The sequence below is a fragment of the Sphaerodactylus townsendi genome, linkage group LG13 (assembly GCF_021028975.2).
Source record: "Sphaerodactylus townsendi isolate TG3544 linkage group LG13, MPM_Stown_v2.3, whole genome shotgun sequence".
In the NCBI taxonomy this organism is placed as follows: Eukaryota; Metazoa; Chordata; class Lepidosauria; order Squamata; family Sphaerodactylidae; genus Sphaerodactylus; species Sphaerodactylus townsendi.
In genome coordinates this window covers 45753420-45778688 of record NC_059437.1, presented here as the reverse complement: position 1 = coordinate 45778688, position 25269 = coordinate 45753420, and the positions used below count along the sequence as shown (strand labels likewise).

At 44.3% G+C, this 25269-nt stretch overlaps 1 protein-coding gene across 8 annotated transcripts in view; it reads left to right on the top strand.

Moving 5' to 3' along the window:
- The window catches only part of ARVCF (ARVCF delta catenin family member), a 482167-nt gene that overhangs the window by 177425 nt on the left and 279473 nt on the right, over window positions 1–25269 (top strand). For all 8 annotated transcript variants that reach the window (XM_048514629.1, XM_048514620.1, XM_048514626.1 and 5 more), the window contains one exon: window positions 19182–19271. The gene's annotated coding sequence lies outside the window, so the exon portion shown is untranslated. The remainder of the gene's footprint in view (window positions 1–19181; window positions 19272–25269) is intronic.

The window sequence follows — 25269 nt, the reverse complement described above, 5'->3', positions numbered from 1 at the left end:
ATTCTTTGGTGACACTTTTTTTTTAGTTGATGGAAATATTCTTAATCAGCTGATCTAATTGATAAATCTACCGAAAACACTGCATCCCTGCTTGCTGTTATTCCTAATGCAAGCACATTAGCATTAATTCATAAAGCTGAAATACAAATTAACCTCCCTGGCATCCAACATTGCGCAGAGATGAGATCACATCAAGCTGTTTCAAACAGCCAGGCTCTTCAGGAAGGCACGAAGGAAAATGCACAGGAGAAGATGGGGGAAAAATTAAACATTTATATTCTAATCTTGCTAGTGATGAATTAATCCTATTGACTGCCAGAGTTTCCCGACAAAAGTTTATTGAATGTGACAATCTTTGGAGAATGTTATTTGAATGAGAAATTGATTTTCCACTGCTGGTTGTTTTGGACCATTATTTTATATCTGTGCATCCACATACACGTTTGACGTGGTGTGGCTTGCCTCCTGAAACGCTGTTGCTGTTTAAAACAGAACTGTGTGATGTGTGCGCGCAGTAGTCGGTTTCTCTGTTGGTGGGGAAAGAGTCTGTTGTGAAGACCCCCTGGACAAAATTGGCAAAAAGCCATACCTAAATTTGGGTTTGGAAGATGAAGAAGAGTTGGTTTTTATAGGCTCATTCCGCACATGCAGAATAATGCACTTTCAAACTGCTTTCAGTGCTCTTTGAAGCTGTGCGGAATAGCAAAATCCACTTGCAAACAGTTGGCCGTTTCCGCACGGAGGCGGAAGCGGCTGGGTCGGCACATTTTGCACCGACCCGACGACATTGGGACCGTCTGCATGGACGGTCCCAGAAAGAGCCGGGACGACGGCGCCACAGAGCGCCGTTGCCTGGCCGACCTGGCATGTCCCCGGGCCTCCGGCACGTCACTGAGGCCTGAGGACACGCCCCCCCGCCCTGCGTGCCTGCTCCAGCGTCGCAGGGCAGGGGGGCGTGTCCCCAGGCCTCAGCGACGCGCCGGAGGCCCGGGGACAAGGTAAGTGCAGGGAGGGAGTGGGGGGTGGAGGCGCCTTGAAGCCACTGCCATTCGCATGGCAGCGGCTTCAAGCCGGCGTTCCCGAGAAAGTGCGCTGGGAAACGCCGGCTTGGCGCCGGTCGGGCGGCGCTAGGGCGGTGCGGCTGCGATGCAGCTGCGCCCCCTGTGCGAATGGCGGCCTGGGGATGGCGTTTTTGCCGTCCCCAGGCCGCCATATTCCGCCGGTGCGGAAATGGCCAGTTGTGAAAGTGGTTTGAAAACGCATTATTTTGCGTGTGCGGAAAGGGCCATAGTCTGCTTTTCTCCCCCTTTAAGGAGTCTCAAAGTGGCTTACAATCGCCTTCCCTTCCCCTCCCCATAACAGACACCTTGTGAAGTAGGGGTGGGGGCTGAGAGAGTTCTGAGAGAACTGTGACTAGCTAAAGGTCACCCAGCAGGCTTCATGTGGTACAGTAGAGAAATAAATCCGGTTCACCAGATGAGAGTCTGCCACTCATGTGGAGGATTGGGGAATCAAACCTGGGTCTCCAGATGTGGGTCTGCTGCTCTTAACCACTACACAATGCCAGGAGCTAGAACTAGCAATGGTGTTCTGAAGGTTGAGATCCAGAAAAGATTGTTTGGTTAACCTCCTAAAGATTAAAGTCCAGATTCCTAGTGATTATACCTGGCCATTGCAGAGGCCCCCTGTGTGTTGTGTTCAGTTTCCCTTACTGTTTTTCTGATATGTTTAGAGGAGTTCTTTATGTTTGTTCTGGTGCTTCTAGAGTTGTGCTCCTCAAATTTCTTTTGGCTTGGCTTGCATCTTTCTGATGTTTCTTTCACCAGAGTTTGTGCTCGCTCTGATTTTTCCCATTTTGCACTAGCCTTCCACTTTCTGAAGAGGAGTGCTGTGCATCTTTCAGCTTCCTCAGCTTCAGTTGTTAACTTCGTTGGCCTCTTCTTGGCACTGTTTCTGCCCTTCGTAGTCAAGGTTGTTCATTCTAGCTGAAGGTCTACTAGCATTACCATCCTGAAGAGATTTTACCACCCTGACTGTTCCCTTTATCTCAGGCCCTCATCTTTGAAAAGTTGCCTCTTTTAAAGTTGAATGTGGTCATGTAGGACATTCCAGTCAACTTACTGCTCATGCATATATTGAATTTGTTAGTTCCCTAGTTATTCCCTAGTTGTTCCCTAGTTATTGTTATTCCCTAGTTATTCACCCACTGCTTCTTCCCACACCAGAATCCGGATACTATTCAGGATCAAATCCAAGACTACCTTCCTCTTAGCTCACTCCATGACTAACGGTTCCAGAACACTGTCATTTATCATATCTAGATAATTCATCTGTTGTAATGTATTATAGTTTATCTTTTTGTCCAAATCAGATGAAATGAAAAACTGGTTTGTTCTCTTGCCTGCTAATAAGGATTCCAATCTATATTTGTTTTTGTTTTTGTCTGATTTGGGAAAACAGCCAGCTATTGTTATTGAATATACAAAACCTTCTACCGGTACTTTCTCAGCTGTGTATGTGAAGGGAAGAGACAGAGCAACTGCACAAGTCCAAGGATTTCCATGTTGATTCTCGTAATGACAAGCGGCGGTTTTCACTGGGTCTGAATGTAGTTTGCTTCTCCATCAGTGCCTGACAATGACTTTGGGGCTTGATTCTGCACATTCCTTAGAAACTCATCATTTGGGATGCCAAAACTGGATTGGGAAATGCCTGAAGATTTGGGGGTGAAACTGGCAGAAGGCAGGATTTGGGGAGGGAGGAACCTCAGCAGCATTTAATCCCATAGAGTTCGCCTTGTAAAGAAGCTGTTCTTCTGGGGGAACTCCTTAATCTAGAGATCAGTATAATTTGGGAGATCTCCAGAGGGCACTTGAAGGTTGGCAACCTAACCTACCAAATTAGTCAAGGACTCAATTCATGGATAAAATGGAATCCTTGCATTCCAAAGATCACTCATAAGCCCTTTCCACACAATTCTCCTAAAATGTTTGTAAAACATTTTCAATCCCCAACCCCATTTTGTTCACACTCACCCTCTTGAAATGATTCCTGGCCTCCATTTTGTACCCCCCCCCCTTTTTTAAAGCTCTGTGTTGAATCGATGCTTTAGTTCTTCACATCAATGCTTTAGTTCTTCAAAGATTGCCCCCCCCCCTAAAAGAACAAACAGCTAAATCATGCAAACAGGCGAGGGGGAACTGAGTGAGCTTGGAAAATGATGCTGAGGAGGAATTTCAGGAAAGCAGAGAAGCATGGGAAACATAGTCAGTTGATCGGACAGCAACTGAAGACGTTTTCAAAACGCTTCAGCCAGAGAATCATTTTTAAAGGGGATTTTTAAAGGATTTTTAGATGTTTTGATGCTGGAAATAAAACGCTTGGGGATTAAAACAATGTGGAACTCCATGAAGGAAATGCCTGAAGATTTGGAAATTAGAGAGGCCAACAAAAGCAAAAATGTTGTGGTAATGGGCAATTTTAACTATCCCCACATAAACTGGAAAAATGCATGTTCAGGTCATAGTAAGGAGAGAACATTCCTGGATATGCTAAATGACTGTGGCTTAGAGCAGATGGTTGTAGAACCAACCAGGGGAGAGATGATCCTAGATCTAATTCTATGTGGGACCCAGGACCTGGTGCGGGAAGTCAGTGTTGTTGAGCCGATAGGGAACAGCGACCACAATGCTGTCAGATTCAGTATCTCTGCATGCGAACAAGTGACAACTACTAATGTAGTTACATTCGCCTTCAGAAAGGGAAAGTTCTCAAAGATGAGGGGGATAGTGCGCAGGAAGCTGAAAGGAAAAATCAAGAGAGTCAAAAATGTCCAAGGTGCTTGGAGGTTATTTAAAAACACAGTCTTAAAAGCTCAGCTGGAATGTGTTCCTTAGAGGTTAGGAAAGGCAGCCCAGTCCAAAAGAAAGCCACCATGGTTAACAAGGAGGTTGAGGGAAATTATTAGGAAAAAAACGATGTCTTTTAGAAAATGGAAGTCCAACTAAACTGATGAAGAATACCAGAGAGAACACAAATGGTGGCAAAAGAGAAGCAAGTTAGCTGTAAGGGAGGCAAAAAAGGATTATGAGGAACGCATGGCTGCGAACATCAAGACTAGCAACAAACAGTTCTTCAAGTACATCAAAAGTAGGAAGCCAGCTAGGGAAGCGGTAGGCCCGTTAGATGATGAAGGAACAAAAGGTGTGCTAAAAGATGACAGGGAGATTGCAGAGAAGCTGAATGAATTCTTTGCATCTGTCTTCACCCAAGAGGAGGTGAGGAAAATTCCTGCACCTGAACCAAGCTTCTTAGGAGGTGAATCCGAGGAACTAGCGAAGATAGTGGTAGACAAGGAAGAAGTTCTGGCAGCCATTGATGAACTAAATGCTACCAAATCCCCTGGCCCAGATTGCATTCATCCAAGAGTTCTTAAAGAGCTCAAGCATGAAATTGCTGATGTTCTCACATTAATATGCAACTTATCCCTGGAATCAGGCTCCATCCCTGAAGACTGGAAGATGGCCAATGTCACACCAATCTTTAAGAAAGGGTCTAGGGGTGACCCAGGAAATTACAGGCCAGTCAGTTTGACATCTGTTCCTGGTAAATTAGTAGAATCTATCATTAAAGATAAAATTATTAAACATGTAGAAAATCAAGACCTGCTGAGGAAGAGTCAGCATGGCTTTTGCAGAGGCAAGTCCTGTCTTACAAACTTACTAGAGTTCTTTGAGGGTGTAAACAGGCATGTGGATAAGGGGGAACCAGTGGACATTGTCTACTTGGATTTCCAAAAGGCTTTTGACAAAGTTCCTCACCAGAGACTGTTGAGAAAACTCAGCAATGAAGGAATAAGAGGGGAAGTCCTCCTATGGATTAAAAACTGGTTGAGGAACAGGAAACAAAGGGTGGGTATAAATGGGAAGTTCTCACAATGGAGAGATGTAGGGAGTGGTGTCCCCCGAGGATCTGTTTTGGGACCAGTGCTCTTTAACTTATTCATAAATGACCTGGAAGTAGGGGTGGGTAGTGTGGTGGCTAAGTTTGCAGATGATAACAAATTATGTAGGGTGGTAAGAACCACAAAGGATTGCGAAGAGCTCCAAGTGGACCTTGATAAATTAGGTGAGTGGGCTAAGAAATGGCAAATGCAGTTCAATGTAGCAAAATGTAAAGTGATGCACATAGGGGCAAAAAATCCAAACTTCACATACACCCTACAGGGGTCAGTGCTATCAGTCACAGACCAGGAAAGGGATTTGGGCGTCTTAGTTGATAGTTCCATGGGAATGTCAACTCAATGCATGGCAGCTGTGAAAAAGGCAAACTCTATGCTGGGGATAATTAGGAAAGGAGTTGATAATAAAACTGCAAGGATTGTCATGCCCTTATATAAAGCAGTGGTGCGACCGCACTTGGAGTACTGTGTTCAGTTCTGGTTGCCACATCTCAAAAAGGATATCGAAGAGATAGAAAAAGTGCAGAGAAGGACAACGAGGATGATTGAAGGATTGGAGCACCTTCCTTATGAGGAGAGGCTGCAGCGTTTGGGACTCTTTAGTTTGGAGAGGAGACGTCTGAGGGGGGGATATGATTGAAGTCTATAAAATTATGCATGGGGTAGAAAATGTTGACAGAGAGAAATTTTTCTCTCTTTCTCACAATACTAGAACCAGGGGGCATTCATTGAAAATGCTGGGGGGAAGAATTAGGACTAATAAAAGGAAACACTTCTTCATGCAACGTGTGATTGGTGTTTGGAATATGCTGCCACAGGAGCTGGTGATGGCCACTAACCTGGATAGCTTTAAAAGGGGCTTGGACAGATTTATGGAGGAGAAGTCAATCTATGGCTACCAATCTTGATCCTCCTTGATCTCAGATTGCAAATGCCTTAGCAGACCAGGTGCTCAGGAGCAGCAGCAGCAGCAGCAGGCCATTGCTTTCACCTCCTGCATGTGAGCTCCCAAAGGCACCTGGTGGGCCACTGCGAGTAGCAGAATGCTGGACTAGATGGACTCTGGTCTGATCCAGCAGGCTAGTTCTTATGTTCTTATGAAATGTTTTATTTCCTGCCTCAAAATGTTTTGAATGAATTGTGCATAAAAACCCATAATTAGGGGCAGACCTTGCCACTGGATTTCTGTTCATTCCCTATGTGTGTTCCTTCTTCCCATCATATATCCTCTGAAAAACAAGCTTGAATTGTGCTATATTCAAAATGAGCCTTCCTATAAAAATGGAAACAGGCAGGCCAGAAAGCAATAGTGGGTTTTCACCCTGCATCATGATTGCTGCCTAAAAAGGGGAAGACATTGGAGCTTTGCTTGGGGTCTATTTAATGGTCTGGGCATTTTGACATGGGTAATTAATCATCTTAAAGACATGGAACTTGGCATTAGCATATAATATAATGTAATAAGCCCCCTTTAAAATTTGCATAAAAGGTGATTGAGTGTTGCATTTCAAGTTAATTGGGTCTCATGAACCCTCATGCGTATCCGGTAATAAAATTTTAAATTATGGGGTTCAACTGCGGTTTCATTGTAAAATAAATTCCAAGGGAAACACTGTTGTTGGCACATAAGGATTTTGGTTTTGTATGTAATTATTTCTACCTACTTATTAACACATCGTTATGTTCTGTAAGCATAATGTAGGAAATATTTTTTAAAAGTTTCTAAATTTCTTTTATTTGCAATCAGTAGCCTTACAAAAGGTAATGATTGCACCCCGCTCTGCAGTATCTTCACAGAAGTAAGATGGTACATTAGCTTGGAACAGTTCGAAATGTATAATTCATGGGTGTTTAGTGGATTTTGCAAATTTCCTTGTTGCGTACAGCTGTTAATCTGTAAGGTTTGTTGGAAAACAAATTTTACTTATACTGCCACTTTGTGCAGATTTACAGAAATTACCAGTTGCGATGGCTTTCCCCTACAGGAGTTCTGAAAAACTCTAGAAGCCTAGGCTAACATCTCAGTTTTTTATGAATGTCCATTAAATAATGGGCAGAAATCACACATAAATCTTTGGTGGCTTGAATCAGTTTAAATTCTTATTTTCTGCTGCATCCAAGCTCAAACCAGTGCTTTGTGTCTGCTGCCTTGGATTTCTTTGACTTTCTAACATTTTTTTATTTTTCACATTAGAAATGCATGCTAACCATAGACACCCAGCTTTTGATACTTTGCTGTATGAATAAATTAATAGTGGGACATTTTCACCACAATCCAAAATTGTGCAAATAGGCTTGCCGGCTTAATCTAGCTATGGTGTCCTTTGGTAGGTTTTGGGTTCAATCTATCAAGATTCCCTTGTGCAAGAAGACCTGATAAAATGCATTGGAACTGGATAAGATTGTAGATTTATCTGAATGGGGCCAGTGGACCATACTTGGAACCTGCTATGGCGCCAATAGATGGGTTTAATTTCCCAGTGCTAATTCACTGCCGGTGCTTATTAAATAATTTACAGCACTGCCATCTTGTAATGTCTTGGGTGACATTTTATAGCCCGCAGTGCATTTTTTTAAAGGCCTGGCTTTTTGAAAAGCCGCATTTCTTGTTTATGGCATATAAGTGCACCGTTCTGCTTTTGTTTTCTTTTTGTGCAATGTTTATACATTACTGGTAATGGCTACTGTCATCTGTAGCATCTCTTTTTGAACGAGCACCTATCTATCTAGCAGGCTTCTTTAACCAATAAAGGAACCGCTGTTTGGGTTTCCAGTAATTTTCTAGGCATTTTGTTTTTACTGTTGCCCCCTCTTTTAGTTTATTTAATTTCCATCATTCTCTTTCAAGATATATGCAAATATAATTGATCAATGGCAAGGATACATTTGCAGAAGCATTTGGAAATAGGGCTTAATGTGTAAGGTGATGCATTGTAAATGCATTTAGAATCCTAGGCCGTTTCCGCACGGAGGTGAAAACGGCTAGGTCAGCGCATTGTGCGCTGACCCGACGATGCTGGGACCGTCTGCATGGACGGTCCTGGAGACAGCCGGGCAGCCGGTGCCACGGAGCGCCGGCGCCCGGCCAACACGGCATGTCCCTGGGCCTCTGGCATGTCGCCGAGGCCTGGGGACACGCCCCCCTGGCTCTGCGCGCCTGCTCCAGCGGCGCAGGGCAGGGGGGCATGTCCCTAGGCCTCGGCGACGCGCCGGAGGCCCGGGGACAAGGTAAGTGCCGAGTGGGGGAGGCGTCGTGAAGCCGCTGCCGTTCACTCAGCAGCAGCTTCACGGCGGCGTTTCCCCAACAAGAGCGCTTCCAAGTGCTCTGGGGAAACGCAGGCTTCGCGGCGGCAAATGGCGGCCTGGAGACGGCGTTTTTGCTGTCTCCAGGCCGCCATTAATTGCCCGTGCGGAAACGGCCCTATGCAATAATGTGCTTCTTAAGCACCACGTGTGTGTGTGTGTGTGTGTGTGTGTGTGTGTGTGAGTGAGTGAGTGAGTGAGTGAGTGAGTGAGTGAGTGAGTGAGTGAGTGTGAAGGTATCGGAGTCCTTGACAAATGCTGTTGCACAGTTTTATATACTTCATTTACACCACACTTTTCTCCCCAGTTCAGAACCTCAAATGGCTAATATTGTTCTCCTTTCTTCCATTTTAACTACACAACAACCTTGTGGGGTAGGTTAGGCTGAGAGGGTACAAGTGCCTCATAGTCAAATAGCAAGCATCCATGGCTGAGCAGAGATTTGAACCTGGGTTTCCCAGGCTCTAGCCCAGTCCTCTGACCACTACATTGCAATAGTACAAAAGCTCATTAGCACAACCCAGTAGCTTTGAAACAGATTGGAAAAGAATGGATCTAGCAGTGAGTTGTGTTGTGTAGCACTGTAGGTCATTGGCTCCAGCCAGCTTTCTCACTCAACTTCATATTATTCCGCTCCTTCTTAGAGTCCATGTAGGCCCCGTGACCCCATGCAGGCCCCATGACCCTAGCAAAGCCTTTTGCATTGTAGAAGGGGACTCTCTTTCCTTTGTCATCAGCCAAAAAACAGGTTATATCCAAGCTGCAACTACAGAAGGACACTGCCTTGAAATTGGGCATTTCCTATTTACTTGTTTTATTTATTTATTATTTATTTATTGTTTGTTTGTTGTATTTATGTTGCTGGATTTAGCTGTCATGGTTGATTGTCCTTGTCCTCCATAAATGTGTTTAATCCCTCTTCAAAGCTATCTCAGCTAGGAGCCATCCCTACATCATGTAGCGTTAAACTCATTTTCGCTTCTAGCCACATCTTATGTCCAATAAGTAAATGCACAATGCTTTGTTCTCTTTTTTCTGGATCAATACAGTGCTCCTTAGGGTCGTAACTAATCTGATTCTGTCGGGGTTTTCCCCCCCTCTCTTTGTATTTATGGATTATGATATTTGCCAGGCAAACACTGAAGATTGACATGCTAAAACTTAGGCAGTTTGTTCGAAGGTAGTATATAGTACAATAGTCACAACATCTGGAGAACAATAGCTGAGGGATGCTTTGTCTCCCTTACTCTGCTTATCGGTCTTCTGTGGGAGAAGATGCTGGACTAGGGAGACATTGGATCTGATCCAGCAGGGCTTTTTTATGCTCTAAACCAGGGATGGGCAACCTTTTTTCTGCCAAGGGCCATTTGGATACTTATAACATCATTTGCAGGACATACAAAATTATCAGCTTAAAAATTAGTCTGCTATACTTGGTCAGACATTTAACGAACTCACCCCTAATGCGATGGCTGGAACTGCTTGTCTTTGGTGAGGCGTGTGCTGTTAGCTGATATTGATGATGTTGCTACTCGCAACTGCTTTTCCAGTTTTGAATTTCAAGTCCCACCTGTGCTTGCCTTGGCTGGGCCAGACCAAATGATTTTGTGGGCCTCATATGGCCCACAGGACCGACGTTCCCCACCCCTGTTCTAAACAATGGTGGCAAAATATACCACAAATATATTCAGAAAGTAATGTCAGTTTGTTTCAACTTCCACTTCCCTCCCTCCTTAGTGTTCTCCAGATTTAAAAATGTCAGATCTCTCTATTCACACTCTCAGTTGCCCTTCATTGGAAGGATGTCGTCTTCTCCAAGCTCCACTAGGTATCTCATTAAAAAAAAACAGAGAAGTTTACAGCTCGCAGGAGAATATCTTTAACCATTAGTTTTGTTATTGACAAAACTTTAACCAACAGTCCATCTAACAAAAGAATAGTTAATTGGCAGCCATAACCCTAAAGCCTCTATATGGCTTGGGAGGACTAGGATACATAAAGGGCCACTTTCTTCCCATAAGTTCTATGAATCCTAGCGCTGCCACCATATGACGATTGAGGCTGAGATCAAGCTTGGGAGAGCCACGCTTATCTCGCCCCGATCCCGGGTTCTTTTCCCTCCAATGACTCCAGGCCAGCTGAGTTCTCAAAGATTTATTGAAAAGCAGAAATCAAAGAAATAAAACATAAATGCAGAGATTGCTCAGCTGAGTACATTCTTACGGTTCTGTTGGGACCTCCTGCCAAGAGGTGCTTCTCTTAGCTTAGCCCATGGTAGAATCACCTTGGTCTTTGTTCTGTAGTCTCCAAGAAAACTCCTATTCCTGCCGTGCAGTTACCCCAAGCCTTTGAAGTGCCTTACTTGGGCATCGTCCTGTCCTGGGTAAATTTCCATGGCCTTTTGGTTTCCCCATTTGGAGATCAAAGACCCTTTTAACATGTAGGTGTGATGCTGCTAGATCTACAGCACAATTCCATCACAAGTTCCAACCCAACAGTTAAGATTTCCTGGTTGGGCTGTCCTCCATGTGGTACTATCTTCTGAAATAAAGTATGTACCCAGATAAGAGGTGGCCTTTATTGTAATGGTGCCCAATTTTGGGAACTCCTTCCTTGTGGAGGTTTAGAATCATAGAATTGAAAGAGATCCCAAGGGCCATCAACTGCTACCCCCTGCAATGCAGGAAGACACAATCAAAGTACTCCTAACAAATAGTCATCCAGCCTCTGTTTAAAAACCTCCAAAGAGGAAGACTCCACCATACTCCGAGGTAGTGCATTCCACTGTTGAACAACCCTTACTGTCAGGAAGTTTTTCCTGATGTTTAGGTGGAATCTCTTTTCCTTCACCTTGAACCCATTGCTCCTGGTCCTACCCTGGAACTTTAGGGGGCAAGCCAAAACCCTATTCTTTGTCCCGAATTTTCATCTATATTTGTAACTTTTTTATTTTTAAGACTAGCAGGCTGGCACCATCTAATTTTAATTGGCTTGGGAGTGGATACTTTGTAAGGCTTCATATTTGATAGTTCAGCATATTTTAGTATATTGCTTTGATTTTATAACGGTTGATTTTATAATGGTTGCAAACCGCTTTGTAAATCTGTATCTGGGGGTGGAGATTTGCAAGCTAAAATCTTGTGAAATAAATAATAATAAATGAATTATGTAGAAGCTTCTGATCTCTTGGTCTTCAGGCAGAACCGGTTTCTCTAGATTTGTACTGGTGTGCAATATGCTGCATTGTTCTAGCCTATTTCCGTTTATTCCCAATGACCAAAATCACAAGTGCTTACAAGTTAACAATTAATAAATATCCACAGGGCAGGAACTGTGTGTATTATGGCTTTAGCTTGGCCAGACTAAACACCTCTGTGTCCAGTTCTTGAATGAATGTTGTGCGTGAATAGTTCAGTGGAAACTGTGTTTCTGCTTGATTTGCAGCACAGCTTCTGGAAAAAGACTGTCTCCCAAGTATATAAGGCCTGAAATATTGAATAATGCAATGCAATACTAGGCAGAGTTATACCTTTTAAGTCCATTGACGTCAATGTCATATTTCTCGCAACAACTCACACGTGTGAAATAGCCGGTGAAGCAGAAGAGCTGTTGTAGTTTATTTTATGACCAGAATTACCACTCCGCTGGATTTGCTATTGAAATTTGACCATCAAGTTGTCTTTTTGCTAACTCAGGATTTTGCTTTGAAGATTCTGTAGCCTTGTACTGCTTTGCTTTAATTATACCCTATCTCCTGTTCCAAAAATCACCTTCCACACCAAGATTCATTCACTCTACTCTACAGTTCACTGTCATACAGCTATTTGAAAGCAGGAAAACTATATATGCAAGAAGGTTGATGTAAGCACAAAGATTGCAAAACCTATGACTAAAGATGACTACAGATAGAAAACCTAGGCCCCTTCCGCACATGCAAAATAATCCACTTTCAATTCACTTTCACAACGGTTTGTAAGTGGATTTGCTATTCCGCACAGTAAAATCCAGCTGCAAAGTGTATTGAAAGTGGATTGAAAGTGCATTATTCTGTGTATGCAGAAGGGGCCATAGGGATGACATTCAACAGATAACAAAGCAATGAAGTCTTGGAGCATATACAGGTGAATTTTCATTTAACCATCCAATTTCCCATCTGTCACTGTAGGCTGGGAAAAACAAGACTGGGTCAGGAGTTTACTTGTAAGTTCAATATAAGACTGGGTGTCATGAACGAATTGAGCTTTTCTTGAATCTCTACAAAGGAAGAAGTCAGAGGTACGCTCTGGCTGTTGTGGGTTTTCCGGGCTGTGTGACCATGGTGTGGTAATTTCAGCACCTAACATTTTGCTCGCATCTGTGGCCGGCATTTTCAGGGGCATGTCACGGTAAAATGTGTTTTTCTCCAATGCACAATGTGGAGAAAAATTCGGTACATGGAGAGAAACACATCTTACCATGACATACCTTTGAAGATGCCAGCCATAGATGCAGGCAAAATCTTAGAAGCTAAAACTACCAGATCATGGCCACACAGCCTAGAAAACCTACAACAGTTAGTTGATCCCAGCCATGAAAACCTTTGATAATACATTGTACACTCCATTTTTACTTTATAGCATGGGTATGGCTGCTGGTGAAAAAATACTTCTGCATGTTGGATGCAGTAACATACACCATAAGGGCTGATGGTATTGCATAGAGAACCCCCATACCGGTATTTGCATGGGAATGTTTTATTTGATAGCGCCGATCTCTGTGATGAGCCCCGAAATGCTAAAGTATCTGTTTGGGGATATGCAGAAATGATTTTTGGTGGAGCTGTTGTAAGAGAAACTGGCATGTTCTTCGTTACCCTTTTGCCTCCTGAAACATAGTTTTAAAGGTTACTGAGATTTGGTTGACTTCTAAGACAACTGCCAGCAAATAGCCACAGCTAGCAACCAAGTGCCTAGCAAGGATTGCATTTCAGGCGAGACGGGCGCCTTATTTTGCTCATCGATTTTATTTGAGGGGTTTTGATCCAGTGCAAGTTAACTATTGTCTGAAGATATTTACCCATACTAGTTGCTAGAGACACTTGTCAAAAGGAGAGTTTGGGATGCTCTCTCCTCCCTTCCCTTTCACACTGCAAGTGCCTCCAGTTGAATAAACACTAAAAAAAATATCCCAAAGTGATTGCAACAATGTGACTGGGGTAATTAGTTACAAATGACAGAGAACAAGCAATTAGAAAAGCCATTACAGTTTTTCCCCCACCACCTTGCCCATCAGAGAACTGTAAGATGTTTGATTAAAATCCGCGATAAAAGTATATCATTGGAAGGGGAACGGTGTTTCATAACGAAGGATAGCTTGCGTTTATTATATCTTGGAACCTCTGAATTTCCTCTTCCCCCCATCTGGTTTTTTTTTCCTCCTCTGCGGATCGTGTCATCAAAAAGAACCATGGCCAATAGCTGAGAACGGGAACTTGGAAACAGCATAATAAGCTTCGAGTTGGCAAGAGCTCTGAGCCCCTTTTTATTATTTCCTCCTCCTTCTCCTTCTACGCCAGGATAAATCAAGAGCCGTTTCCATGTCCTCAGTAGAAAGGTGGCTGTGAACGAAGAGGCTGTCTGACACACTTTTGTGGAAGACTTTTTCTGGCAGAGTGGCTGATGGGAGGGGGAACTTGCACAAACTGGCATCTTGAACATATGGATTGAGCAAGGGGGGTAAAGAAGAAGAAGAGTTTGGATTTATATCCTGCTTTTCTCTCCTGCAAGGAGACTCAAGCTGGTTTTCAGGCTCCTTTCCCCTCCTCTCCCCACACCTTGTGAGGTCCGTGGGGCTGAGAGAGTTCTGAGAGAACTGTGACTAGCCCAAGGCCACCAAGCAGGAATGTAGGAATGTGGAAACACATCTGGTTCACCAGATAAGCCTCTGCCACTCAGGTGGAGGAGTGCGGAATCAAACCCGGTTCTCCAGATTAGAATCCACCTGCTTTTAACCAGTATACCACGTTGACTCGCCAATTATTACAATATTAATATTACAATATTATCTTATCTAGAATTATTCTGTCCCGTACCAAACTCGCACCAGTCATCTGTCTTACAAATACCTCATAGAGCATGAGCCATGCCTTTTCCCTGCACAAATCTACCACTTATAACAAGCAAACATCACACTGTTGAACATTTGCATTGAGGTTAATAGCCTGAAACACTAAGGAAGAAAAGCTACATTTAGATAATGAATTATGTTCAGCAATGTGCCACTTGTGGAACCTCCGCGCTTAAAGGCAGCACAAGTGGAGACCCACAAGGATCTTAGAATGGAATCTCATCTTTCCCCCTACTTGTCCTCTGGGCCAACCACTTGTTGGGCTTCCTGCCCACTGTCAACAATGCCCCCTACTCTTTCCTAACCACTTGCCAACCTGGCTTACTCACGCACTCAGTAGCTCATATCAGTGGAAGGGGGGAGCAGCATTAGTAGCTCCTTCCTCACTTGTCCACATTGCTGCTCTTCCATGGCTTATTCAGCAGTGGGAAGATAGTGGCAGCAGGCTCCATCACCCGTTTCATCCCTGCTGCTTGGCAGTAAGGAGGAGTCGGCAGTTCTGGTTTCTCTTCCCTGTTTCCTTGCTGATGCACCCCTAGTTTGTAAGACCCTGTTGTTATAACTGGCATAAGCTCTGTTGGTTTCCAGCTCTTCAACAGATACAGTCTGTTTATCCATCGTGATTTTTCTCCAAAGCGAAGAAGAAAATCCTGACTTTTGTATAGAATGCTGTGTTTTTGTATGGCATACAATGTTTGTTCAGTTATTTGAGGATGCACAGAATATTTTGACTCTGTTGGGATGCAGGAGCAAAGTGAGAGAGAGAGATTTGAATGGAATCAAATGAAACAGTAACTTAATCTGAAAGCTAATAAGGTTTCTCTCCAGACTGATTCCGGCATCAGAGAACTCCACTCTTGCTGTGAGAGCGAATTATGCAGAAGCTTTTCAGAGAGGAAAGTAGCAGAGGAGACAGCTTGATTGCTGGACATGTTTCTCAACCGGGCCATCAAGATCGTTTATGCTTTTAGCTTGTAATATGTGTCAATTATGTCTTCCTCTTAAATTATAAGCAACCTCTTCTCCACTTCTTAGGTCTGTTGTGTCTCCCAGTGATGTGCCAGGAAGCCAGAGTAGTTTAGGGACAACGTGAGAGTTGGCTTTGACTTGTTGCATTTGTCATTGCCCGGGGGCGGCTGGAATTCCTCATTAGGGAAGCACTCCATACTCCGCAACCAGAATGCATTACACAGTATCCATAGAGGTAAACTGAGACTGCCTAGTTTCTGTTTCTTTAAAAAGTCGTTCACATTTCAGTAGGAAAAGGGAGGGCACAACGGGAGGGCACAACTGAGAGCCAGCATGGTGTAGTGGTTAAGAGCAGGTGGATTCTAATCTGGAGAAACATGTTTGATTCCCCACTGTTCCACCTGAGTGGCAGAGGCTTATCTGGTGAACCAGATGCATTCCCGTACTCCTACATTCCTGCTGGGTGACCTTGGGCTAGTCACAGTTCTTTGGAACTCTCTCAACCCCACCGGTCTCACCAGGTGTCTCTTGTGGGGAGAGGAGAGGAAAGGAGTTTGTAGGCCACCTTAGTCTCCTTAACAGGAGAGAAAGGTGGGATATAAATCCAAATTATTCTTCTTCAAATGTAAAAGCAGAGATGAAAGGTGCGGGAAAGGAAGGGAACTGCGAAAAAGTCTTGGTTTCTGGATATTGCCAGCAACGGTGAGAAAACACTTAAGTACCCGAGTCTTCCCAGTGCTGCTCCGGAGTCTCCAGCGGATCTCCCATAACTTCAGCTGAGCTTATGGCTAAACTTTTGGGCAAGACTTTCAAAAAGCTATTTACAGTGCGACCCTAAAAAGAATGACCCCAGTCTAAATGCATTCATTTCAATGGGCTTAAACTGGAGTAACTCTGTGTAAAATTGCACTGCTAGTTACCTGAGGTGACTAAGAAATATGTTCAGGTGATAAAACAGGGAAAGTGTTTTTAATTTTATTTTTAAAATATGTTGGACTACCAGTCTTCCAGGACTAATATAGCTGTGCCTGGTTGTTCTTTTTAACTTGCTGCCATTTGATCAGCCCAAACAGATTTGACCCATTGACTGGTCAGGCGTCAGTAAAATGTTGCCATCTGTTTTAAAGCTTTGATAGCATTAGCACAGTTTAAAAGATACTTTCGTTATCAAAGGTTTGAGAAATGTGCTAAGTACTAAGTGAATTAGTTATTGTGAAAAATGACATTAGTTTATTTTAGAAAAGGAGTGAACTATTGGAAGTTTTAATATGGGAGATCCCTGTAGGGTTGCCAGCTCCAGATCAGGAAATACCTGGAGAGTTTAGAGGTGGAGCCTGCGGAGGGTGTGGTTTGGGGAGAGGAAGGACTTCAATGGGGTATGATGGCCTAAAGTCCATCTTCCAAAGCGGCCATTTTCTCCAGGTGAACTAACCTCTTGTTGCCTGGAGATCTGCTGTGATATCGGGAGATCTCCAGCCACCACCTGGAAGTTGGCACCCCAAGATCCCTAGGAGTGACCTTTTCCCCCAGTGGTGCCTGAAGGTGTTGCTGCTTGGAGGTGCCGGTGGCTCTGATAGATGACCAGCATTGCTGTGCCCCCAATTGCTGCAAAGATAGCAACCCTCATTCCTACTCAATAAGCTGCAGCCTTCACAATGGCAATCTTGGTATCTTAACCATGGTCAAAATATTGGTCGTCAGTTGCATTTATCATGTGGTCTGTCACTTTTGCAAACACATTGGCAAAGTTGCCTTAAAGTGTGCAAGAAAGAGTTTTGGGACTCATCTTAACCCACTTCTGTCATAATCCTCATTCTCAAACTGATGGCTGTTAGAACTAACGATTTGGGGATAGAGTATTTGCTTGAGAGCCAGCGTGGTGTAGTGGATAAGAGCAGGTGGGTTCTAATCTGGAGAACCGGGTTTGATTCCCCATTTCTCCACCTGAGGGGGGGAGGCTTAGCTGGTGAACCAGATGTGTTTCCGCACTCCTACATTCCTGCTGGGTGACCTTAGGCCAGTCACAGTTCTCTCAGAACTCTCTCAACCCTTCCTGCCTCACAAGGTGTCTGTTGTGGGCAGAGGAAGGGAAAGGAGCTTGTAAGCCACCTTGAGTCTCTTTACAGGAGAGAAAGGTGGGGTATAAATCCAAACTCTTCTTATTCTTGACATACTGAAGGTCCCAGGATCATTCCCCAGCATCTCCAGTTAAAGGGTGTGGCAGCAGTGGATGTGAAAGAGCCCTGCCTGAGACTCCAGAGAGCTGCCAGCCTGAATGGACAGTGTTGACTTTGATGGGTCAATGGCCTGTTTTGGAGCTTCATGGGTTCGTGCGTAATTTTGACTGTGTGGTTGGCAAGAAGGATGCCATTCTTCACAGACTCTAGGAATCCAACCATAAACCCAAAGTTAAACTGAACTATATGTAACTGAATAGATGTAACTTTATTTACCTTGCTTGGGGGCGGGGGGACCAAAAACTTCCATTTGGAAGGGCTGCAGGGTGGAATCAGCTACAGCTCCCTGTAGGAGTTGAGAAACTCCGGTTCGAATCCCAACTTGTGCCATGCTGGGTGACCTTGGGCCAGTCACAGTCTCAGCCCTGACTCTGACTAGTGTTTGGATGGGAGTCCTGCAAGGAATGCAAGGTTGTAATGTGGAGGCAGGCACTAGCAAAGCAAATGTCCCTTGCCTTGAAAACCCTACTAGGTCAACAGGTTTGTTAAGCCCAGCTTGATATGGTACTATGAACTTCAGCTAGTTGTCTTGTGTTCATCCTTGTGGTATCAGCGTGAAAATCCTGCTAAGATCTGGAAAGCTTAAACCATATGACTACATTTCATGGGTGGTGATACCCAGAGACAGGCTTGAGATGATGACCCAGCTGATGGATTGGCTCTTCTAAGCTCTTCCTTTACACTGAATAGTCCCTTGGTCACATTTTTCTGTGCCCAAGAAACTAGGCCCTCAGCAAAGCCAATGAAGAGGGAAACTCCAGGAAGGGTTGACCAAGCTGGATTCTCAGTGGCTTCCATTGCATCCTGTGTGATAAAGAAAATAGGCAGCAGTTGGCCAAACTCTTTACAGCAGAGGTGTCCAACACTGGCCCTCCAGATGGTCTATGAACCTCAGGGGTGGGGCTTGACATCTCCCAGAATTACAACTGATCTCCAGACAACACGATCAGTTCCCCCTAGAGAAAATGCTTGCTTTGTAGGATGGGCTCTATGGTATTATCCTCCACTGAAGTTTCTCCTCCACAAACCCAACCCTCCCCAGGCTGCACCCCCAAATCTCCCAGTCCAGATTTTGGCAGCCCTAATACAGAGAGGGTAGATTCCCTGGCCCCAGACTGCTTTGGCTTTAAGTATCAACCCCACCATTTTCAATGGTGCCAGGAGCAAAACGAAAACCAATGTAGATCTTTGAGCAATGGAAGAAAATCCTTACTGTGTTGAGTCCCCATTGATAATCTTGTGACCGTATTCTGCCCCTCACGGGAATTTCTGAAGACTTTTCAATGGGAGCCCAGCTAGAGAAGGTTGTGGTGGTGTCTCCTCACTGTTACTATAAAATGGATAATTGTAGTAAGACCATTCCTTCTCCAAGAGGGGCCTCAGCTGGTGTGCCACCAATTGAAGTTAGTAAAAATGCTCTGACCTTTGGCTGCCTGGTCTAAATCCTTTTTGTCTCCATGGGAAATATAATCTGATAGCACAGAGTCATCTTTTTTTTTTGCAGAGCTGCATTAGAGCCTTGTTATGGAAATCATGCCCATTTTCGTAAACTTGTTTATTCCCCTTGCAATCGCATGTTATTGAGCATCTTTCTCTTCTTTTGACAGCTTTCATCAAGCTGGAAATTCCCTGGGCTTCATATCAAGGAGGAGCCTTTGGCTTTAAACGGAACTACAAGCAGAGGCCCATACAAAACGGTATTGAATTCCTTCACCCGATTACGAATTCTGTGCCTCTTGTGTGTTTCATTGCTTTGATATTACATGGAGCGTTTTAATTCGCAGAAGTCCTTGCTGCTTTCTGTGTTAAGATTAATTTCTTTCTTGTCCGGATTAATCTGATTCCCACTTCACTACAAGCAAGTCCTCTGGGGTGTATGGTGCATACTACTGTTGCTGCTTCCTCATTGTGGAGCGGGGTGGGTGGGGGCAGAAAGGGCGAGGGGGGCCCCAGAGAGCAGAAATTAAACACTTCTAGACTTGCATGAACTTTGGCTTTTCCAGCGATCCAGGAAATCCATCCAAAAAGCAAGGATGTCATTGGAATGAAGCAAAGCAAAGAATCTCTCAGGGCTGTTATTCCATCCCATTCTTGAGGCTGGAGCCGATGGATCTTTTCTACTGATGGTGGCGCCTTCTACCAATTCCAGGGCGCTTTGAGTGGTACAAGACTTTTAAGAGTCTCTTGTGTCAGTGGAAGACTGTGGTGTCGTGGTTAAGAGTGGTGGACTCTGATCTGACATTTTACAAAATATTGGGATGGCACTTGGAGTGGGGCAGTGGCTCAGTGGTAGAGCATCTGCTTTGCTTCCATAAGGTCTCAAGTTCAATCCCCAGCATTTCCAGTTAAAAGATTCAGGTAATATGCGATGCAGAAGACTTCTACTGAGATCCTGGAGATCCGCCACCACTCAGAATAGATAAAACAGATCCCAATAGACCCAAGGTATGACTCAATATGAAGCATGTTAAAAATGTATTGTCTTGAAATAAACAGATAGCAATACAGCCATTGCCCGGGCCAAATATTCTACCCATACAATCTATTGGCCAGCCTTGGTATGGGATTTATCCTCATAGCACCATGCTTGGTTTTAAAATCAAAGCTGCCTGAATGTAACCTGCCAGTAATCATCCCTTTTACTAGGAAGCATTTCTTCTAATTCCATGCCTTCATGAGAATGACACGGTTACCCCTTGCTGAGGGAAATGGATGCTGCACATTCTCCAAAGCAATCACATCTTAATCCTTCTCCTGTTACAGGTATAGAACATTAGCACTGAAAACAGATTCTGCAGCCAAACCCTTGCTCATATATACCTGAACAGTATGGGTGCCTTTACAATGTTGCTGCTTCCCACAGCGGTAGCAAATCCTTTGGACATATGAAACTGGCTTATACAGAATGAGATTTTTGCGCAGGATTGGACTCAATCCAGGAAGGCTACAAGCAGCCATCCAGCCATCTCAGGCAGAGAAAAGTTTTTCTTGAGATCCTTCAATTTGAGAGGTTAGAACCTTAGAACTTCTGAATGCACATGGAGCCAGCATTGTGTTGTGGTTTAGAGCAGTGGACTCTAATCTGGAGAATCGGGTTTTAGTTCCTGCTCCTCCACATGAAGCCTGCAGGATAACCTTGGGCCAGTCACAGATCGCTCGGAACTCTCTCAGCCCCCCCTACCTCACAAGGTGTCTATTATGCGGGGGTGGGGAAGAGGGAAGGTGATTGTAATCAGCTTTGAGACCCCTTAAAAGGTAGAGAAAAGCAGAGTATAAAAGCCAAATTGTCTTCTGCTCCTACTAAGCCAAGACCGCTCCCTCCAAAGGATGTCTATGAATGTATACAAAGCAGCCACACATGGTGTGAAGCCACCGGTCTATCAAACCTGGCCCTGCTTTCTTTGTCTTGGAGCAGCTGTCCAAGGTCAGTTATGGAACCTTCAGCATGAAGCTTCCTTATATTGAGGCCAACCCCTGGTCTTTCAAACTCAGTTTCATGCACTCTGGCCACCACTCCCCAAGATCTCAGGCAGAGGTCCTTTCACTTTGCTTAATGCCAGATCACTTTAACTTGGAGGTGCCCAGGATAGAACCTGGGACCTTCTGCGTATAAAACAGAGATTCTGCCACTGAACCGTGAACCCCTCCCAGCTGTGTTATCTGACTCATGCTGGCTTTAGAATCTTCAAAGCATGGGCTCCATCACAGAGCTTTGGCTGCTTCTCTTAATTGCTGGGGAAGCCCAACCAGTGTGGCCTCTCCCCATACCAGGGTTGCCCTGTGGACCAAAGACCTTCTGCATCTAGCAACGCGAAGGCTGCCAGAGCTCAGGACCAGAGCTGTCTTGATAACACGACTGTCACAGTTAATTAATGCGAATGGAAACAATTACAAATGTCCAAGCAAAAAGCCGTATCCACTGCCCGACAAGCTAATTAAAGCTACGCTGCGAACATTACTCTTAGCTGCCGTGATTTGTTTTTGATGGCACCCCGAGTACTCTGTGGATGCATAATGGTGTTTAGGGAGCCCTGCAGCAGATCAAATATTAAAGACGTTCGTATTTGTTTTCCTGAAAAAGCCTCAGAACAAACTGAACTGGATTTTGTACTGTATTGCTACAGGTAACCCTCCCTCCCTCCCTCCCTCCCTCCCTCCGTCCGTGTGTGTGTGTGTGTGTGTGTGTGTGTGTGTGTGTGTGTGTGTGTGTGTGTGTGTGATATTTGATGCCAGACCTGACTGGCTCAGTGCAAATATTTATTTTTAACCCATCCTGTCCCCATAGTCAGAATTCGGTCTCCTGGGTGTACATTCCTTCTGTGTTTGCTGCTGCATCCTTTTGGTTCTGTTTTGTTTTACTCTGCTTCTTCCCATTTTGTTTATTTAACTGCTTATTTTGTTGATGATATCAGTCTCATAATGGAAACGGCGTCTGATGTTCTGCCACAATTCCAAAAATAATGTTTTGCCCTTTTGGCGTGTTATACATTGAACCTCGAATGCCGCCTTATGCCATTCCTTTACATACTTTGCACAAATCTTTACAAAGCATCTGTGTGTGGGTGGGGGGGATGAAATTATTTTGTAAGAGCATGGATTCTGTTGTTCCTATTGCTTATGTAAACTTAATAAAAATAAGTTTATTACAGCTTAAAGCCATTCTGATTTGAACAACCCAGGATTTTGGGTTTACGAGTGAGGGAGATTTATTATTAAATGTTTTAAGAGGTTAGACAATAAAAATAAACGATAAAACTTTTCCTGCTTCTAAGCAGTAAGCAATAAAGGTTTTTTTTAATGCTTCTTTAGTCCAGGATGACCATCTGCAAAACCAGTTTCTTTGGACATAATTGTCCCAGGCCACTCCCCTGCCTAGAAGCACCAGGGAGGTTCACGGCAAACATCCAGGGTTATTGATAACACTCTACATCTGGTTTGATACTAAGTCTGTTCCCTGTGCAGTAGAATGCCAAGATGAAAGAATGGGCTGCATTGCTTCGGATGGTGAACTGTCCCTTCTCTTTGCCGTGTTAAACAAACTCCTTGCAAGTAGGAAGGTAGCATATTTAGTTCAGCCCTTTGCCATCTGTCTTCCCTTGTTCTTGGGAACATTTACCACTGTCAGAGTGGAAGTTCTTTTACAGCTGAAATTATCGTTCGCTGTTAATGCCCTCTTGCCGGGGCACTATAAAACTACTGCACTTCTGCTGCTTTTTGGAAGGACCTGCTACTAGTGTGAAAATCTCCCTAAGGCCAGCCTCTTCACTCAGGTCCCTTCCGCACATGCAGAATAATGCACTTTGAATCCACTTTCACAATTGTTTGCAAGTGGATTTTGCTATTCCGCACAGTAAAATCCAGCTGCAAAGTGCATTGAAAGTGGATTCAAAGTGGATAATTCTGCATGTGCAGAAGGAGCCTCAATTGCTCTCCAAAAGGCCTCCTGCAGTACATGGAAAGGTTTTACCTTCCATTGCTTCTTGGAGTATATGTAGCTGTCTTGTTTGTGCATGTGCATAAAGTGCTGTCATGTTGCAGCTGGCTTATGGCAACCCTGTAGGGTTTTCAAGGCAAGAGGTGGTTTGCCATCACCTGCCTCTGTGTAGCAATCCTGGGCTTCTTTGGTACTGTCCCAGTACTATCCAGGGTCCCAGTACTAACCGGGGTCAACACTGCTTGGCTTCTGAGATCTGATAAGACCAGGCTAGCCAGAGCCATCCAGGTCAGGGCATACCTGATATTTAAATCTGGAAATAAGGACTCTGACAGCAAGGAATGGAAGAGGTGGATATGGAAAAGTACCTGATGTGATTGGAAAGGAAGATGAGTGGCCGAAAAGGTTCATTCTCTGTACAAAGGTAGACGCACAACATTTTCCCATTCTTCATTGAAAGCTGAAACATCTCTGCCAAAATGTATTGTCGAAGGCTTTCACGGCCAGATTCAACTGGTTGTTGTGGGTTTTCCGGGCTGTGTGGTTTGGTAGATCTTGTTTCTAATGTTTCGTCTGCATCTGTGGCTGTCATCTCCAGAGGTGTATCACAGAGGGAAGTGTGTTACTGGACACAAGTTGAACAGCCTCATCAGCTGTAGTTGTCAGGAACCCAAATGGCAACAAATCCCAAATGCTGAAATGAAGCAGGCTAATTTGAATGTATGAGTTGTATAAAACTTGTTTCTGCTTAAGTAAATACTGCCAGTATGATAGATTCCAGTGCGTAGGCAGCAAAGCTATCTGTCTTTCTCTCAAACACCTGCTGTGTGTGGCTTTCCAGCAGGTGCGGACATTGTTATAACCTGGAATAGAACCGGCAGAGCCTTGTGTCACATGCAGGGTTTGGTTGCCTTAGACGAGCCATTACAGCTATTCTTCCTAAGTTCAAGTCAGTTCCCTTAAATCTGTGTCACTGTCCGGGCCTTGGAATGTGCGCTTCCAGACTCTGTATAGAGAAGAAGACGTTCCAAGCCTTATCGGGGGAGTCTGGTCTCCCACATGCAGGAGTCGAGAAGTTAATTGGCAGGGTTTGCAACACCACCACAGCCTCTCAGTCAGGCAGCTACCCTCTAAAGCAGGATGTAACAAAGGCCGTTCTGTTTGGCGATGTTATCGAGACGTTTCTGTGCCAGAATCCATCACGTTGAATTGATGAGCCTCTGCGGGACTGTCATTAAAATGTATCTGTTTTTCCTGCCTTTGAATTCCCGTGCATGAAGAGACTGATTATTTCCGACATCTCGCAAGATTCAGTACGTTTGCTTCTCACAGATATTGTTTATTAGGACTCCCAGACAGTTTGCCTGGCTTTTAAGAAAAAAATCGGCTGTGCAATTCAAAAGGGAGAACTTCCCTTCAGTGGTGTTTTGCTGCACCAAATAAAGATCGATATTCAGAGTCTGACGCTGGAATGGATGCATTTCAATGGATGTGGAAGTGAAGATTCTTGGACTTTTGCACATAACAACACCGGTGCGGGGAGGGAGAGTAAGACCCTGATCTAAATATGTAGCTTTTCTTCCTCAGTGTTTCAGGCTATTAACCTCAATGCAAATGTTCAACAGTGTGATGTTTGCTTTTTATTAGTGGTAGATTTGTGCAGGGAAAAGGCATGGCTCATGCTCTATGAGGTATTTGTAAGACAGATGTCTGGTGCTAGTTTGGTACGGGGCAGAATAATTCTAGATAAAATAATATTGCAATATTAATATTTTAATAGTTGGAGAGCCAACGTGGTGTGATGGTTAAGAGCAGGTGGATTCTAATCTGGAGAATTGGTTTGATTCCCCACTTCTCCACCTGAGTAGCAGAGGCTTATCTGGTGAACCAGATGTGTTTCTGCACTCCTACATTCCTGCTGGGTGACCTTGGCTAGTCACAGTCCTTTGGAACTCTCTCAGCTCCACCTACCTCACAGGGTGTCTGTTGTGGTGAGAAGAGTGGAAAGGAGTTTGTAAGCCACCTTGAGAGCAGCAGTGGGGTAATGGTTAAGAGCAGGCGTACTCCATTCTGGATGAACTGGGTTTGATTCCTCGCTCTGCCGTCTGAACTGTGGAGGCTTATCTGGAGAACCAGATTAGCCTGTACACTCCAACACGCGCCAGCTGGGTGACTTTGGGATAGTCACAGTTCTTCTGAGCTTCCTCAGCCCCACCTACCTCGCAGGGTGTTTGTTGTGAGCGGGGAAGGGAAAGGAGTTT